This window comes from Pleurodeles waltl, chromosome 6 (genome assembly GCF_031143425.1).
Source record: "Pleurodeles waltl isolate 20211129_DDA chromosome 6, aPleWal1.hap1.20221129, whole genome shotgun sequence".
Lineage (NCBI taxonomy): Eukaryota > Metazoa > Chordata > Amphibia > Caudata > Salamandridae > Pleurodeles > Pleurodeles waltl.
The window spans coordinates 1,559,130,001-1,559,148,877 of NC_090445.1; the positions used below are offsets into that span (position 1 = coordinate 1,559,130,001).

At 43.8% G+C, this 18,877-nt stretch overlaps 1 protein-coding gene across 3 annotated transcripts in view; it reads right to left on the bottom strand.

Annotated features, from left to right (window-relative positions):
* Positions 1 to 16,181, bottom strand: part of LOC138301114 (F-box only protein 2-like) — a 142,764-nt gene extending 126,583 nt beyond the window's left edge. The window contains exon 1 of one of the 3 annotated variants that reach the window (XM_069241243.1): positions 15,796 to 16,181. The gene's annotated coding sequence lies outside the window, so the exon portion shown is untranslated. Of the gene's footprint in view, positions 1 to 15,676 lie in introns of all 3 variants that reach the window. The other 2 variants (XM_069241242.1, XM_069241244.1) reach the window with 2 other exon arrangements.
* Between the last annotated feature and the right edge of the window lie 2,696 nt (positions 16,182 to 18,877).

The following is an 18,877-nucleotide window of genomic DNA, read 5'->3' on the forward strand; positions in this document are numbered from 1 at the left end:
ACCCTGGTCTTAAACCTTCACAGGTATAGCGACTCCCACTCACGCTAGGGCATCACCTGGCTCTGCATCTCTTCACTTTGTTATTTTTTCCCGATTCAGTTTCCACTCAATTTTCCTATTTTTTATTGATTTAACTGTCCTTGTTTGGTTTGTGCTGTGCTCCTTCTTCCTACTTACAGAGAACCTTTGCCTGCTCAACATTTGCTTCACCTTGGCGGTCTTTTGTTCTACATCAGTTTCCAAGTTCATGAGTGGTCTCGTCACCGCTACCTATGCCTTGGTGAGTGGAAAGCAAGACATCCACCTTAGTCTTGCTAATTAACTAATTTTATAAATTACTATTCTCCCATAATTTTAACAATTAAGTGCTATCGCCAAAGAACTCCCTGAGTGTTTACTTCAGCGCCCTTCGGCAAGACACCCTTGTAAGGAGCAGTTCTAACATTATAACAAGACACCTGTCTTTTCCCATTTACTTCATTGGCCTCACAATATTTATACCACTCAGTAAAAACATCTAAACGCACAATGCTATTAGATATTAATAGATACTCAAATAAAACAGCATTCATACGCATTAAGAATTTCTAGTATATTGGTATTTGCATATAGTGTTAATGGTAATCGCATTTGTAATCTCATCTGCAAGTTTATGTATTACATTTGTAATTACACCTGTCACTTCGAGAATAAGGTCCTGAGCACTGTTTTGGTGAGTGAGTTATGGTTTGCAAAGCTAACCATAATAGGAGAATTTCAGAGTTCAAGTCTGGTCTTTGAGGCAGCTTTAGCTGTCTCACCAGACGATGGTTTTCTCAAAATGATCATACATAATGCAAAAATAACATTTGGGCTTTTTGTCAGTGCTTCTTCAACCTGTAATTCAAATTTTGCTTCTGCCCACCAAGGCATACAACATGGGTCAGCACACTTTATCTTCACTGTGAGTGACTGCACAAAGTCTCTGCAGATGTTTCACATCTGTCTAAAAATGGTTCCTTTCAGTTGCAATGCTGGTTCAAGGTGTGTTCTTATTTCTATATTAACTTTAAATACCAGCTATTTATATTTTCTCCACTTCTTTTTCAAGTTTATGTTAAAAGGTGTTTACGTGACATTGTAACAATGCAGCTGTCTACTATTTGAATGATTGGCTAGGTGGTGACATCAATTAACAATAACAACGATTAACAATAAGAAAATAATTTGCACAAATGAATGACTTGTTTAAAAAATATCACAAGTAAAACAGTCTCATCAGCGATCTTTTTTTTAAATAATAAAAAAATTGCAAGCATGAGGCAGCCACATTTAGGTGACAGCATATTTTCTTTTTTAGTAATTTTATTTTTGCTGCATACACGTGCAACACAAATTAAAGAAAACATTAACCATAACAATAGCTTGCTAAAGCCAGACCTATTAGCTATGCTAATGCTTCTTTAGGTTTTGTTTTGCAATAATAACGTCACATTAACTGGCAGAAGATGTTGTAGGAGGATTCATTAACTCACACCATTGTGCGTAAAGCTTAGAACTCTACATCAAAAACTACTCCTGCCAAGCAAAATGCCACCTGAGGCTGTAGGTACTCACCCAATGCCCTCCTTTCTAGTTAGAAGGTGCCTCCTACCTTCTCAAGATGTACTACTTACTGGAGTAAGATACCTCAGATGAGTTATCTAAATTTTTCATCTTTTCTACTGTGTCAGGTGATGAGATTTGTAAACATTTGTGGCCCATATTTTTTGCAAATTGGGTGATCCTAGCCAATTATTTTATCTTACCTTGCCTCCATTTCTTTAACTGCTAATTTCCAAGCACTTAGGAGTGATTATAGTCAGAATGTGAGCTAAATGAAAAAAATCACATGTGGTTTAATGAACTCCAATTTTCCTCTCAGGTTGTCTCCTCAGTCCGAAATGTGGCTGATTGTATTGCACTCTGTGGTCTGCCACGCCCTCACCAGTGAGATTTGGACAGTTTTTCCTGCATCTAAAAGGCTACACAAATGGGTACTCCCGAGTTGCAGTTTCACAGCAGCCACTCGGAAATATGTATGAATTCCATAAAAGACATTTGCTCCTTACGCAGCACAGGGCTACCTGAGTGAAGTTCCAGCTTTCATCCTGTGATTTCTGTGAATCAGTACTCATAAGGACATGTATTCCAACACCCTTTTAGCAGAGAGAACGTAAACAGAGCTGATTGTATTGCAGTTGTAAATCATTCAACCCTGTGGGACAACAGCTTGGGATTTTTGGCTGCCTCAGACAGTGCACATCTGTACAGCAGGTGGCCATATATCTGAGTTTTGGATCCCGCGCTCTGTAGGAATTAAAACAACTTCCCTAATCTGCATGTATCCACTCACAACACTTAACTGTCTCTTGCCATGGAAGTCAACTTCAGCCAATCATTTATTTTTTAGACAAGAGTAATCAAAATGCAGGGACTTGTACTCCAAGAATTATGAAGAGGAAACTGTCTGTACAAAGGCCCAGAAACCACAGGGTTGGATAAGAATCTGTGAAGAAGTCAAGGTGACTCATGTCATATCACCCGAAGGCATCTTTGTCCACTCTCTCAGGGGCCTTGTGTAGGAAAACTGCAGCTCTGCTGAAATTGTTTGCACTGTGAATGAAAAGTGTAGAGCAATGCTGTTGGAGCGTAGCTTTTATAATCAAAAAATTAACATGAACCGCTTACAAATTAATGTGTAATGAAGCTGCATAGAAAACATGACAGACTAATATTAGCATACACGTTTGAAATGTGCCCACGGGGAGTGGCCACCAATGTATATGATGATAAATGAAATTGACTAATAATGGATGATTGATGTACTGATGTATGATTCTGTTTTAGTATTAAGAGTTATATGTGAAGATTTTGTTGAATTAATCACTAGGCCTTAGTTAGCAAGGGTCTGGGCCTAGCTGCCTGGTCTCATATTAAATGTGTTTTTCTAACGTGCGATGTGCTGTCTTCCTGAAGGACATAAAGCTGTACTTTTCCAGAAGCTGTAGATGTGTGTAACTGTAGTAAGTTCTTTATCATGAAACCCGACTTGCTCAAGGAGACATTCTTGTTGAATGCAACAGTGTAATTCGCAACAGGTAGAAGGTCGCTCAAACTGGTGAATACAATGGAGCTACTTACTAAAGCAAGGAGTGTTACTCTTTCTACCTGATATTCTACCCGTTGAAGGCGTAAATCACAGGAGCCAATGAACTGCATGAGAACTGTCTTAAGTAAAAATTCTAGTAAGGGGACCAACAGACTATTGGATAGAGATAATGGTGTGCCAAATACGGACCAATTGGAAATTAGAGACTTGTCTGGAGAACTAAATTTAACAACGCATCACAAGGAGAAATCAGCCAATTATCTGGGACCCATTTGCGTGCCTTTATCCTACCACTTTACTCTTATTGAGACATTAAAGGGACACTCTTAGTGTTGCTCTGATATTCTGATTTAGTCCTTGCTGCTTGATTCCTTAAACCATCCTCAACCCTTTTGGCCTTGCCCGATACTTACTTTTCCTCCTTATGAGGGAAGTATTCCTTATTGCCCTGTCTTGCTGAACTTTGCTGCTTACCCCGGCTGATGACGGATCGACTGCTGTCCTGAGGACGAAGAATGATTCTGTATGCTGACCCATTACGGAGGGTAACTATACGATAATGAAATTGTAATTGTCTGTTTGCCTTTTCTTTCTAGGTACCAACTGCTCTGTGATGGGGACCATAGCTAGATGTTTTCCAAAATTGTGTTACCAAATTGTTTTGCATGAAGCCCAACATGCTGATGCTAATTTGAGGTTAGTTAAGGAATTCACCAACAATTGGGTGCAAATAGACAAATGACTGGATCTTTGCTTTGTTGAATAAAGTATTAATGCTACTCTGCTAAAGTTGATTCATGTTGACGTCGTGCTTTGTTCTAATGTTCATAATCTTTGCTTTGTTTAAGTCATACACAAGTTGCCACATTGTGACATTATTGATGTGTTTTCTAGTATTGAGATTAATAAACTTACTAGTAAATTGTAACTAATAGGGAATAAATCTCATAAACCTTACTAAATCGAGTGTGGTTATTCATGACTGAACGGTCATATGGTGTTTAAGTTCTTATTAATGCCATTAACAAATTTGGTTGGTTCGTTATTGTGAATATTGATGAGGTTATTGATCTAGTGATTGAAATGTGGAATAGATATCTCGTTTTGAGGTGTCTCCAAACAGGGTCAAAAGGTTTATCGGCCTAAAACGAGTCCCCGTGAAAGTAAAGTACCTATGTCGGGACGCTTTATCAATGCCAAGAAAAGTCTAATCAATCCATGAACGGCTGACACCTGTACAGGTATGTCTTGAAACTGCCTAATAAAAGTATGGAATTCCTATGATAGGGTGTTGGTACTATCCATAAAATGTAAAACAGCCCTGTTGAGAAGAATTACTTTCCAGTAAACTATTGAAGCTTTGCTAGAAAACATTATCACTTTCTGTAACATATGACAGCCGAAATGAGAATTGTTGGTCCTGTTCATGAAACATATAGTCGCCAGCAGAACTGTGTTGATCAAGTCCCATGAAAGGTGTAAACGTGTTTGTGCTATCTAAGGAGGGAGAGGCATCTCCCCAGAAATGTGCTTGTTCTGTCCTGTTAAAGACATAGCAGCCATGCTGAAGTGTGCTGGTCCTGTCCCATTAAGAGTATGGCAGTGAGAAGCGCTGATGAGCGCTAATTTTAATAAGATTGTAACATCATTGGTTCCTGAAGTAAATGTGACCTAGGCAGCTTACTAGATGCCTGATACCAATAGGAATGCACCCAGCTCCAAGACTAAACCTACCTTCTCCACCAGCCCAACCGACCCTCGCCACGATGGTAAGAGTCAAGAGTAAATTTGCATCGTGGGCACTGCTTTAAATGATCTGGTTCTGACCAGCTGCTAGTACTGGTACCTCTTCTTCTTTCCTGTTAAAGTATGGGGACTTCTCCACGCCACTAGAGAGTACCGCTACACAAAACAGGCATGTCCATGGATGCCACCGCTGCTCCAGCCAGCTCACAGATGTTGTGCTGCATTGGGAGATCCCTCAGTCCACACCATCACAGACAGTTTCCAATTCAGGAAATTCATGTGACAACTTACTTGCAGTGGACTGGATGAACCATCATCCAGATGGGCATGTGTGTCCAAGGATCCTTGAACTGTATCATCAGGCCTCACTTCTTCAACACCAACCCTCCACACAGACACACACCTCTGACCACTGACCTGTTTCTCCAGCAGAGTAGTTTAAATATAAAGAGCAGTAAATGCATTAACACCAAGAGTGTGCAAAATAATGTAACTTATTCCTGTAAAATTTCATGAAAATGATGCAAAATTAGAAGAATATTTTGCAATGGAACTCTGAGTGCCACTGGACTCTACTCTGCGCCACTACCTTCTGCATCAGTCAACTCTCTGCCACTCCTTTCTGCACCAGTCTACGCCACTCTACTCTGTGCCACTGCACTATACACCCCTCTACTCTGCATCACTCTACTCTGCACCACTCCACTCTGCACCACTCCACTCTACTATGCATCACTCTACTCTGCACCACTTCATTCTACAACGCTGCATTGTATGCCGCTGAATTAAATACCGCTGTACTCAATGCTACTGCGCTCAACGACACTATACTCTGCACCACTCTACGCCAATGCACTCTTCTCCAGTCCACTCTACTCTATGCCAGTCAAGTGTATGCTACTCGACGCAACTCCACACTATACCACTCCAATACACAACACTCTCTGCCACTCCCTTCTACAACACTCTACTCCACTCTTTGCCATTCCACTCTATGATACTCCACGCAACTCTCTCCTACACCACGAACTTTTAGCCATGTTGACAAGCAGCCACGCTGGTGTACAATATGGCTAAAACACATTGGCAGAGCCAGTAGGTCTTGCATAGGCTAGACCTATTGGCTTTACTAATGCTTGTTACCCTTTCTAATCAGTGATTTACCTAAGTGTTTGGGTATGCAGATGAAACAGACAAGGTTTCTGTATCACATTGTGGTTAAATTGTTTAAAGTATTCAATGGCAGATGTTATGATTGCTATTGCCAACTGCGCTAATTGTATCGCCCTCGAAATGATGAAACGCTGAGTTGGCTCCTCTGGGTATTCTAAAAATGTGAACCTGCAAGTTGAGCAAACCTCTGCAGTACTAATTCCATGTACAATCGTTCAAGAAGGAGGGGCTTGTCTCAACTCCCCGCTGGAATGCCCTGTGCCTGAGGTATCTGAAGCACACACTGCAAGTCAGGACAGAGGCACTGGGTGGCAGCTGTTTAGATGCACCAGTGGGAAGACAGAGCAGTGCACGGAGAAGGACAAGGGCATTGTAAGTGCGCTGTAGATGTCTCAGTACTGTGGTACCGGGGTACAGGTGCACCCGAAAACCCTGCGCAAGTCTCAGTTTGTTTTACAAAAGCATACTGCAGGCTCAGCTTGAGGCTTAAAAAGAATCGTGAATATTGTAATTGTAATTTGCATTTATATTGCGCTTCTTACCCCCGATGAGGCGTAGAAGCAATTAGCGACGAGTAGTTTGCTATTTCGGAACCCAAGATTAGAATTAAAGTTAAGTAATTAGTACATTAGTAATGTGTGTTTTTTTACCTTGTGGGCTAGTTGCGGCAAGTTTGTCAAACCTCATTGTTTGGAGACAAGTACACGATAAACCAGTACATCCGCCGTCAGAGCTCGGTAGATGTCTCAGTACTGGGGTATGTGGAGCACGAGAATGAATAAAAGTATGATTTACAAGATTTCTGAAGTGCCTCTACCCGTCGGCATCGTGGGACAGGAAATGTGTTACATCACCAAGATATGGATTCCCTTTTACAATCTGGCACTTGAACTTTTGTTGTATTCGTAAGAAATGTACGACTTTAGGTATTAGAATTCACAAAATAAAAGGAACAGGGTCTAGACGAGGTACTTGCCTGGGATTGGACAGTTTAGGAGACAGGGGATAACATGTTGTAAAGGTTGGGAAACAGAGGCCCCTCTATGAATTGCTCACTACAAAGTGCTTCACTTGATACGTGGGTGTCTCATCCAATCCTAGATTCCATTTTAGATTCTGATTTTCGCAGTCTGGGAGACTACATGTTCCAGAATGCAAAAAAAGGTGATGTGCTGGATAACAGCTAATGTCTGGCAGACAGTTTAGCAGCCCAAGAGACAGTCTGTGTTAGGGACTGCAATTAAGGGGCTGGGCGGCGCGTTGCGGGCAGGGGTTGGGGTGACACACAAAACAAATAGGACAACATTATTATTATTTTTTTTAACTTACCTTACTGCGAGCAGCCGCTCCGCTGGCTCCACTTGCAGGCACAGGCTCCCAGCTTGCCATGCAGCCAATGCTAACGCTGCTCTCAAGCTGCTGGCAGCATGAGAGCAGCGTTACGATTGGCTGGACCACTCTGGCTTGGTGCTCCGAGGCAGACGGGAGCCTCTGCCTGCTGTCTCCAACCCAGCAACACAGAGCCAGGTTGGAGAGAGCTCAGTGCGTATGTGTGTTTGGCCGTCCCAAGACGGCCGGCCCAACACATATGCGCACTGAGGGAAATGCTGTGCACTCCCCCTCCATCCCGGTCATGTCCCATGGCCCCGCGCCTTTAGCAATAAAACGATAATAAACATAGGTTATTACCGTTTTATTGTTAAAGGTTTGCAGCTGCTGCTGCTGCCAGGGAGGCAACACTCCTCCGCCACAGCAGAGGAGCCACAGGGAATTCTCTATGCAGAAGAGGGGAAAGTAAACGCTAGCATTTGGTTAGGTTTTACGTTTTATACATGCAAGGGTAAAAAGATAACTTTAACTACATATGCAACACCCCTGGCCAATAAATAAATTAAATGTCGTGCTTCTAAGTCCCCACCCTTTAAAGTACCCCAACTCACCCCCAGCAAACTCTCACTGCGGTTAGTGAGTACCTGGAGGTATGAACCCTGCCCTTCTTTTCCCATTTCAAGCAATGGCTGTGTGCAGTAAATGATGCTCGCTTTGCTTCCATGGTGAGCTCCCCTCAAGCTCACCTCGGTGCCTCTGATGGACTCTCCTCTTAACTTGCCCATTGTGATTAACTCTTCTCTCTTATTCACACCCTGGCCCTCAGTGACAAACCACCATCTCTAACTACTGTGAATAGCTTTCAGAAACCCTTTCTCTTTAGCTAGTGCTTATCCTGGGCTTCTGCAATGAGCTACCGTTGCTCTTCAGCTAGTGCTTTCCCTTGGCTTCTGCAATGAGCTCCCCTCTCTGCTCAGCTAGTGCTTCTCCTAGGCTTCTGGGATGAGTTCCCCTCTCGCTTTAGCTAGTCCCTCTCCTATGCTTCTGCGATGAGCTCCCCTCAGCCTTTAGCTAGTGCTTCCCCTTGGCCTCTACGATGAGCTCCCCTCTCTCCTTTGCTAGTGCTTCTCCTAGGCTTCTGCGATGAGCCCTCATCTTTCCTGGTAGCGCAGGAGTTTTAACAGAATTATTAATGAATATTCATATATCGTGAGTGTTGAATTTGTCTAGAAACTGTAATAACGTAGGGAAAAATAATGCACGCATTAGGAAGTGTGCTCACGATGAGTCGCCACCAGTGTTCACGAAGTGTACTTATTCATGGCTGAATTAAAATGAAATATTGAGCATTTGTTTGATTTATGAAGTAATATGTCATATTTGGGGGTTATGCATTATGAAATTGCTTTAATAATTGAAAGCCTTCACTTAGCGGAGGTCTTGGCCTAGTTGCATGGCTTCATGTCAAGCTGCATTTCTTGTGCATAATTAAATGGCTCTCTTAGAGAATTGAACTATGATTTTCCACTGTGCTGACCAAATGTGCTCATAGCTGAAAGTCTTTCTCATGAGAACCGCTTTCCTAGAAGATGCTGTTCTTTCTAAATGTAACAATATAAGTGTAATGTGTGGAAGATTGACTTTCTCAGGAGAAGAACAATGGAGACACTGACTGTAGTACAAGCTGCAACAATATTGTTACCTGACGAGCCGGACGATGAGGACATTACAAGAGAAGCCAATCAACGGCATGTGAACTATGTACTAGTAGAAATTATACATTTGATATTTTAGTTTTATTGGACAAAGTGTGATCATGCGATCCCTTGACCAATGGGGACTTGAAAAGAAATGTTAGGAACTCTAACTTAACGGGACTGTACCAAGGGAAGACACTGCATTTGCCCATTTTCTATCTTACCGAGAGGTCATTATTTTCTGAGCGTCTTGATCAGAGATGTGCTTACTTTAATGCTTAAAGACTTTGCCCTTTCCGAACTTTGATGCTGAATCTTGAATCCTTGCTGACCAGACTGATGTCCTGAGGACGAAGACTGACACTGCTTCCTGATCCATACTGAGGATAGGTATTATGAATTAGAATGTTGATTAGTATGTCTATTTGCTTTTGTTTCTAGGTACCAACCGCAATATTTTGATAGAGCCATAGTAGGGTGTTTTCCAAAATTGTGTTGACTAGATTGTTTTGCATGAAGCCCAACATGCTAATTCTAATCTGATGTTAGTTACGTAGCCCACCGATGAAGTCCACTATATGGAATAACATTTGAGGTCTTTCTTTACTGAAACAAAATATATGTGATATCGTCTGCGCAGTTATTCTTGCTATTAATTTGTACTGTGATATTAGAATGTGTAGTATCGCAAGCCTTGATTAGATTGCGTTTCGTCTGCAGATTCGGACAGCCAGTGTTGTTTCTGTATGTTTATTATAATTTATTTTGAGAATAATTTACGTGACTTTAGCATTCTTAATATAGGGAAATAAACATTCTAACTATTACATAAAGGTGTGGTTATTCATGACTGCCAGGTCATGGTGTGTGATAATTACTGACTCCTATTGATTACTAATGTTATTGATTGATTACTGATTATTGATCTGCATATACTGAATCTGTGGTGGGAACATTTTAAATGCGAGTCAAAAAGGTTCATAGACCTATTTGGGTCCCCTTGTAAGTTTACTTATTAAAGTCCGACGCGCTAACACTCCTTAGCTAGTGGGTCTCCTAAGCTTCTGCAATGAGCTCCCCTCTCTCCTTAGCTAGTGCTTCTCCTAGGCTTCTGAGATGAGCTATCATCTCTCCTTAGCTAGTGCTTCTCCTAGGCTTCTGCGATGAGCTATCATCTCTCCTTAGCTAGTGTTTCTCCTAGGCTTCTGCGAAGAGCTATCATCTCTCCTTAGCTAGTGTTTCTCCTAGGCTTCTGCCATGAACTCCTCTTTCTCTTTAGCTGGTGCTTCCCCTTGGCCTCTGCAATGAGCCCACCTCTATTGTTAGCTATTGCTTCACCTAGACTTCTGAGATGAGCCCCCCTCAGTCTTTAGCTAGTGCTTCTCCTTTACCACTACGATGAGCAACCCTCTCTCCTTAGCTAGTGTTTCTTCTAGGCTTCTGCAAAGAGCTCCCCTCTTTCCTAAACTAGTGCTTCTCCTAGGCTTCTGCCATGACCTCCCCTCTCTCCTTAGCTAGTGCTTCTCCTAGGCTTCTGTGATGAGCTCCCTTTTTCTCTTAGCTAGTGCTTCCCCTAGGCTTCTGTGGTGAGCTCCCTTTTTCTCTTAGCTAGTGCTTCCCCTCAGCTTCTTCAATGAACTCCCTTCTTCTCCTAGCTAGTGAGTCTCCTAGGCCTCTGCAATGAGCTCCCCTCTCGCCTTAGCTAGTGTTTCTCCAAGGATTCTGCATTGAGCTCCCTCCTATCCTTAGCCAGTGCTTCTCCTGGACTTCTGACATGAGCTCCCCTCTCTCTTTAGCTAGTGCTTCTCCTCGGCTTCTGCTATGAGCTCTCATCTCTCCTTAGCTAGTGTTTCTCCTACGCTTCTGCATTGAGTTCCCTTCTCTCCTTAGCTAGTGCTTCTCATAGGAATCTGCAATGAGCTCCTCTTTCTCTTTAGCTAGTGCTTCCCCTTGGCCTCAATGAGCCCCCCTCTCTCGCTAGCTAGTGCTTCACCTAGGCTTCTGAGATGAGCTCCCCTCGGTCTTTAGCTAGTGCTTCCCCTTGACCTCTATGATGAGCTCCCCTCTCTCCTTAGCTAGTGCTTCTCCTAGGCTTCTGCGATGACCTCCCTTCTCTCCTTAGCTATTGCTTCTCCTAGGCTTCTGTGATGAGCTCCCCTCTCTCCTTAGCTGGTGCTTCTCCTTGGGTTCTGTGATGAGATCCTTTTTTCTCTTAGCTAGTGCTTCCCCTAGGCTCCTGCGACAAGCCCCCCTTTTCTCCTTAGCTAGTGCTTCTCCTAGGTTTCTGCGATGATCTCCCTTCTCTCCTTAACTAGTGCTTCCCCTAGGAATCTGCAATGCACTCCCTCCCCTCACTCCCTGGCTAGTGCTTCTTGGGTTCTGTGACGAGCTTCCCTCTCTCCTTGGCTAGTGCTACTTCTAGGCTTCTGCGACGAGTCCCCCTCTCTTTAGCTAGTGCTTCTCCTGGGCTTCTGTGATGATCTCTGCTCTCTCTTTAGCACGTGCTTCTCCTGGGCTTCTGTGATGATCTCTGCTCTCTCTTTAGCAAGTGCTTCTCCTGGACTTCTGCAACAAGCTCACTTTTATTTTTATCTAGTGCTTCTTCCAGTGGCGGTTCATGGCAAAATAACATTGGAGAGGCATAAAACACATACACAAAAACTACACATAACATACACAATAACATACACCCTAATATAAATATATTTTAAAAAAATTACTTACCTTACTCGGTGTCCTGCAGCACGTCCCCATTGTTCTGCAGCACGTCCTCCAAGCGATGCCCACAGCCTATTACCTCATCCAGTCAAGATGCTTTTTTCATGCTGTTAAGCAGCAAGAAAAAAGCATCTTGATTGGTTGGAGTGGGCCGGCTTCTTGCTTCAGAAGACACTGTAGGACTGTGACTGCTCTCTAACCCGGCTGTCCAGGACAGCCGGGTTGGAGAGGTTTGATATGCGCAAGTTGGTTCGGCCGTAGGAAGGTAGCCCGCCAAACCAACATGCACACTTCCAAACTTAAGTGCCCACTCCTCAATGCTGTCCCTCATTGGCAGCAGTGACGCACTAGTCCTGCCCTCACACTCCGTTTGCTGGCAGAAAACATAAAAAATAAAATAGTAGTAAAATAATTGTATTACCTTTTTGATGCTTTCTGCACAGCAGTGTGGGGGGGGGACGCTCCTCTGTTCCGTTGGAGGAACGGCCACTGGATTCTTCTGAGGTTGTGCGATGAACTCCCCTTAGCTAGTGTACCGAGCTCTTCTCTCACCCTTGCCCTCCGCGACTAATCCCTGCCCCCTTAGCTAGTGTGAAGAGTTATTTTTCTAGTCTTCTGTGATGTGTTTTCCTGAGATCCGAGGAGAGCTCTCCTGCCTCTTCACATAGTGTTATGATCTCTTACCTCATTTTGACTTCCGAGAAGACTTATTGTCTCTCTTTTAGTTGCTTGCATAGCTCTCCTGCCACTCTAACTTCAGTGATATGTTTTCCTCCACCCTAGACCTTGTGAAGAGCTGGCCTTTGACCTTGACCTCTTGGAAGAGATCTCCTTTCTCCTTGCCTCTCTGACAAGCTGGACTCTCATGGACTCTCACGTCACCTTATGTCATCTTATTGTACGTGTTTTCAGCAACTCTATCCCTTATGAACAGTTCTCCTCACATCTTGGCCCTTGAAGAGTTCTCCTCTCCGCCTGGCCCTTGTGAAGAGCTATCCTCTCCCACTGGAAACTGTAAAGAGCTATCCTCTCACCTTCACCTGCGTTATGAACTCTCCTCTCTGTAGTGTGAACATCTCTCCTAGTTTCCCATTGCCTTTGTGATGAGCTCTCCTCTCACCCTGCACCTGCAGGGAGATCTCCTCTTTCCTTCGACTACATTATAAACTCTCATTTGCCTTAGTGTGGAAAGCTCTCCTAGTTTTCCATTCCCTTTGTGATGAGTTCTGCTCTCACCTTGCTCCTCTGAACATCTTGCTTCCACTACTAGCTCCACTAAAGAGCTCTCCTCTCACCTCGGTCCTAGGCTTTAAGTGGGCCAGGTCTCTCCAGGTCTCAGACCTAGTAGTAATTAACAAAAGGCATTGCAACTGGTCCCTATTGGGCCCTATATTCATGCCCTTATCGTTATAGGCAAAAACACTGACCCATTTCTGAACAATGAATTTAAAAAACGTTAACATAATCCATGTCCTTTATTAAAGTTCATGTTTGTATTTCAAATGTTTAACACTCTTAAGGAATGCACAATTGAATAAGCTGTTTCCAGGATGTTGTATTTTTTAACTTCTTTCTGTATCAATGCTCTTGTATAGTGCATACTTTGAACTTAGTCAGTTCCAGGTGTATGATGCGCCATGGCTGCAGAACTGAGGCTGAAGGCAGCGTGAGTCTCTCACAGTGCTTCTCAGTGGGTCACAAAGGCCTTCAGATTACATGGTCATCTAGCCCTTGGCCTCTCTACAGAGCGCACAGAACAATGGTCACGTACTTATGCTGCAATTGTGATTATGTGAAAATGTATGAGGAGGTACATAGTTTTCAAAATATTGACAAGGCGAAAGTAAAAGAAAATGTGTGCGATGTGTGTTTAGGAGGTGGTAAAGGAGATGCAAGAAACTGCATCGGAAGAGAGTGAAGGGAAGGTGCTGAGGATGAAAGAGATAAGGTGGAAGATATGCAGATGGACTAGTTGGGAGAGGAAAAAGGGTATACGTGTCAAACATATATAGAAGTGATTGAGACACTCTGAAGACCACGGCCCCTTCTGCCTGCCTCTAATGTTAAATTCACTCTAAGTTTTGGAACTGAAACATTTTCAAAATTATTTACAACAAAATCATTCTTGTTAGTCATTTATCCTTAAGAGCTAACAACCGTTGACAAAGCCAATGGTCCGGGCTTGTTTTAGGGGTGTTCTATATCTGGATGCAATAAAGAAGGCTCAGATAGGAACCAAAATAGCAGTCAATTGGTACACTATTCAGATTACAGAATTTTAGTTTGCATATTCACAAGCCATATTTATCATTATTAGAAATAGCAATTACCTAGATGCAGTTCTCTGCAATTCGGAATTAGGTTATCATTATTCCTAATGTATGAAACTCCATGAGTTTCATTTAGTGTTGCCTAATGGGTTGCAAATCGACCTACCTCATTAATATTCATGAAGTAGGTCGCATTTTGCGACCCATTCGGAAATGCAAAAATCACAGGGATGGTGGCCTGCTGGGGTCAGCAGACCACCATGTCTGTGATTGCTTTCAAATATAGAAATATTTTTTTGTAATGCAGTCCGTTTTTCTTAAAGAAAAACGGGATGCATTTAAAAAAGAAAAATGACAAGTTTTCTTCTCATTTTTTAAGAATAGGCATTGGTCTGTGGTACCGCTGCCTGCTCTTAAAAATGTTTTTCTATGATTCACAAAGGTGAAGGGGTGCCTTGGGGACCCCTTTTCTTTGTTAATGGGTTACCACCTACTTCTGTATTAGGAAGGGATGACCTGAGCCCGCCACTTCCTAATACAGAATTGGCATGTATTCGCAATTCCAAATTGCGATTTGGTAACATGCTACCGAATTGCAAATTGGAATTCATACATACCAAAATGCATTTTGCCTGATTTGTTTGCGGCTGATAATGCATAATACATATGGGCCCAGATGTGCGATCCTCAGTGTTTGTGATGCGCAATTTGCATTTTTTTGCAACTCACAAATTTTGAGTTGCAAACACTGATGTACTGCAGTGTCTGAGACACTGTTTGTGATTTCCAAATGGGTCAGAAGGTACCTGCATCATTAATATTCATGAGGCAGGTCGCAATTTGTGACCCATTGGGAATGGGCGGCATTCACAGGGATGGTGGCATGCTGGGGTCAGCAGACCACCATGTCTGTGACTGCTTTCTAAACAAAGCAATTTTTTAATGCACTATTTTGGCATAAAAGAAAATGGGATGCATTGCAAACAAAAACATGAAAAGTCTCCTTTTCATTTTTTAAGAGAAGTCCACTGCCTCCTCTTAAAAAATGTTGGCGACCCCATTCACAAAGGGGAAGGAGTCCCTTGGGGACCCCTTCCCGTTTGCAAATGGCTTACCACCGCCTGTGCGGAGTCGGTAAAGTATGAATGCTTTGCAACCGCATTCCCGTAGCAATAAATTCATACATGACAGTTACCGAATCACAAAAGCAAAATGCTGCAAAGACTGGTAAAATGAGTCGTATACCTGGCCCATGGCCCCAAGCCACATCCATAATTGCATGGGCTACGCCCCCTTTAGCGCACCCCCACCTCCTCCACACACACACACACTCACACACTTTTTAAATTCCTATTAAAGCCCTGGCCTGTGTAATGCATTCCCATCTTTTTATGGTGTGAAAAGCTCTCCCAGTTTCACCGCGGCTTTTCCGCGAGCTCTCCTCCCACCTCGCGCCTGTGAAGCGCTCTCCTGGTATGATGAGGTCACACTGCCTCTAACCGTGAGCCGTGATAGCAACATTTCCCCTCCTTAGCTAGTGTGAAACTCTCCCCAAGTTTCACCGTGCCTTCGTGACGAGCTCTCCTCTCACCTCTGAAGAGCTCTCCTCTTACCTTGTGTGATGAGGTCACACTGCCTCTAATAGTGAGGCGTGTTAGGAACTCTCCTCCCTCTTTAGCTAGTGTGAAAAGCTCTCCTAATTTCACCGTGTCGTGACGAGCTCTCCTCTCACCTTGCACCTTTTAAGAGCTCTCCTCGTATGATGACGTCACACTGCCTCCAGCCGTGAGCCCGTGATAGGAACACTCCCATCCTCCTTAGCTAGGGTGAAAAGCTCTCCTCTCACCTTGCCTTCCTCGACCAGCTAGCTCTCCTCCACGCCTCTGGTTGGTGCGCTCTCCTCCAGGCTGCCGCAGCTCTCCACTCCCGCCCTTGTCTGCAGCAGAGCAGGCGCTGCTCTCACACACGGTGACTCTGCAGCTCCGCCTCAGACGTCAGGTCCTGGCTGCACTCCATGGGCTTTGCGGTACACATCACTGTCAACACGCCCCGGCCCTTTCCCCAGGAGCATCCCTGAGTCATCATCTGTCCAGTGCCTTAGCGCTAGAAGGATGAACCTAGGATAAAGGCGAGGTATATTGGAAATGGAATAACGCCCTGGGGCATAAACGTGGGCCCCAGACAGACTTCCCAGTAAACAGCCCTTCCAGCCACGCCCTGTGGCATCAGGATTCTGTGCTCCAGATCAGCGTGCCAGGGCCTGGTGGTGAGGTGGGAAAGGGGAGGGATGTGGGGATGGGTTGCAGGTCACCAAAGGAACAGTCTGCAGACTTGCAGGGCTCCGTGTAGAGTGCCTTGAAGTCTAGTGTAAGGCGGTGACACGGTGACAGTCACCTTGGCAGGGGTTTCTTAAGCTTGGAATTCAGAAGTACGCACTTGCCTCTAGCCACGCTAGGCACCTGCCCACGATCAGACAAAGAAACAGAATCAGCAATGAAAAGTCATTGAGAAAAACCTGAACTCAGCGCAGGCGGCTCTCAGCATTTTGCAAGGTGTGACACCAATGCTAGGCAGGATTGAATGGCACATAGTGCATGCATGCACACACATGCAGCAGCGGGAAAGGGTGTGTCTAAGGGGGTTGTGTGAAGCGGGAGGGGGTGGAAGTGTGTGTGAAGTTTATGCTTTATGGATACTCCCTATAAAATAAGGGTAAGTCAGAAGGTGGGTAACAAGAGGTTGTGTCAAAGGCAGGTAAGTAAGAGGGGGAGGTAGGAGAAGTAAGCAGTGAGAGAGGGCGGTACGTGAGGTGGGAGTTTCATTGAAAGAGGATTGTGTGAATGTGTCAGAGAAAGGATGTAAATGAGCAGAATGTGAGAGGGAGAGGGGGTTAAAAGAAGGTGAGATTGTGTGTGGGGTGGGAAAGAGGAGGGTGCATGAGAGAATGGGTGATGTTAGAAGTTTTAAAAGATGAGACTAAAACATACGTGAGAGGAAGTGGTGGGTGGGAGGAGGGTGAGGAACAGTGTAAGGCTCAAGGTACAGGAAAGAAAAAATGAAAGGAGGGGAGAAAGGGTTTAAAAGATGGAGAGAGTTGAGGGGGCAAAATAAGCTGGTATCACCCATAAGTGTGAGTGGAGATTCTGTGAGACAGAGAAAGGGGTGAGAGCGAAGCATGCTTGTGAGAAAAGGAGGGACAGATTATAGAGAAACATTCAAGAGAGAAAGAATGCGAAAGAGAATGGTGTGTGAGGTAGAGGAGTAGGCAGTAGCGCTTATTGGGTAGGGGCATATTAGGTAGATCTGTCCGGGCCGCCAACGGGTATGTCATATTGCTCCTACAATCCGAAATATGGCTCCATTGATAGAGGGGAATACTACCAAAGAAATGCGTCTTTAACTGGTTTGACTAACTGGGTTGACAAACTCTTTTTAATGAGCTAGGAAATGAAGACCAGCGGAGTAATCAGGCATTTTACCTATTATTCCGATGTGCACCATGCACTGCTTTTGCAATACTGATACACCAACAATGTGATTGATGGAGTGCTTGAATTAATCTCAGCCACTGACAAGCACTCGGGCCGCATCGCAATTCATCGTTTTTTGCCCACCATGCCACTTCAGTTTGGACCCAACCATATGCAAATCAGTCTTGTCCTTGCTCCATTGGGAACACTCCAGCCCGAACTGCCAGGTCAGGTCCTTCGTGAACCAGAAAACAAGCAACCCTTGTTCACTCTTGTTAGCTTATCAGCCAGGTATAGCTTTTTCCAGTGGAACAGTGAGCACAGGACCTTATGCTGGAGTGAGAATAATAATAAACCTAATCCCTACAATCACAGCAGGTTCCCTTCTGTTGCTGAGATTGGAGAGAAAACAGTAAGTCTAACTCTTCCATAGTCACTTTCCTTGATTTTGCTTAGGTTAGCGTGGGAATAATGCATTTAACTCTTCGACAATCCAACCATTTCAAACTGCCGCAGAGATCTGAATTGGAATAGTAAATCTAACCCCTACAAAATCCAACACTTTCCCTACTGTTTCTTAGACAAGTGTGGGAATATTACATCTAATCCCACCAAAGCCCAACACTTCCCCTACTGTTTCTTAGATGAGTGTGGGAAGATTACTTCTAATCCCACCAAAGACCAACACTTCCCCTACTGTTGTTTACATTGGTTTGAGAATATACATCTAACCATTTCATAGTCCAACACTTTTCTTGATTTTGCTTATGTTGGGATGGGAATAGTATAACTAACTTCTCCAGAGTCTAACAGGTTCCCTTCATTCTGCTGATGAGATTGGAGTGAGTGTACTAAATCTAACCCCTAAAAAGTCCAACACTTTCTCTAGTGCTGCTGAGATTGAAATAGGGGTGGTAAATGTAACACTTCCAAAGTCCCACATTTTTCCTGATTTTGCTTAAGTTGGAGTGGGAATACTAAATCTAACTCCTAAAAACCCAACACGTTCTCTACTGCTTACATTGGAATGGGACTAGTGCATCTAACCCGCTTATATCCAAGAATATTCCTACTGCTGCTGAGGTTGGAGTAGGAATAATAAATCTAACCCCTCCAAAGTCCATCACTTTACCCACTGTTGCCTAGAACGGACTGGGAATAATATATCTAACTTTCCAAAGCACAACACTTTCCTTGAGTTTGCATACATTGGAGTGTGAGTATTAAACGTAACCCCTCTAATGTCCAACACTTTCCCCACTGTTGCTTATACTGGACTGGAAACAGTAAATCTAACCCATGCAGATCTAACACTTTTACTGAATAGTTTAAATTGGAGTGTGA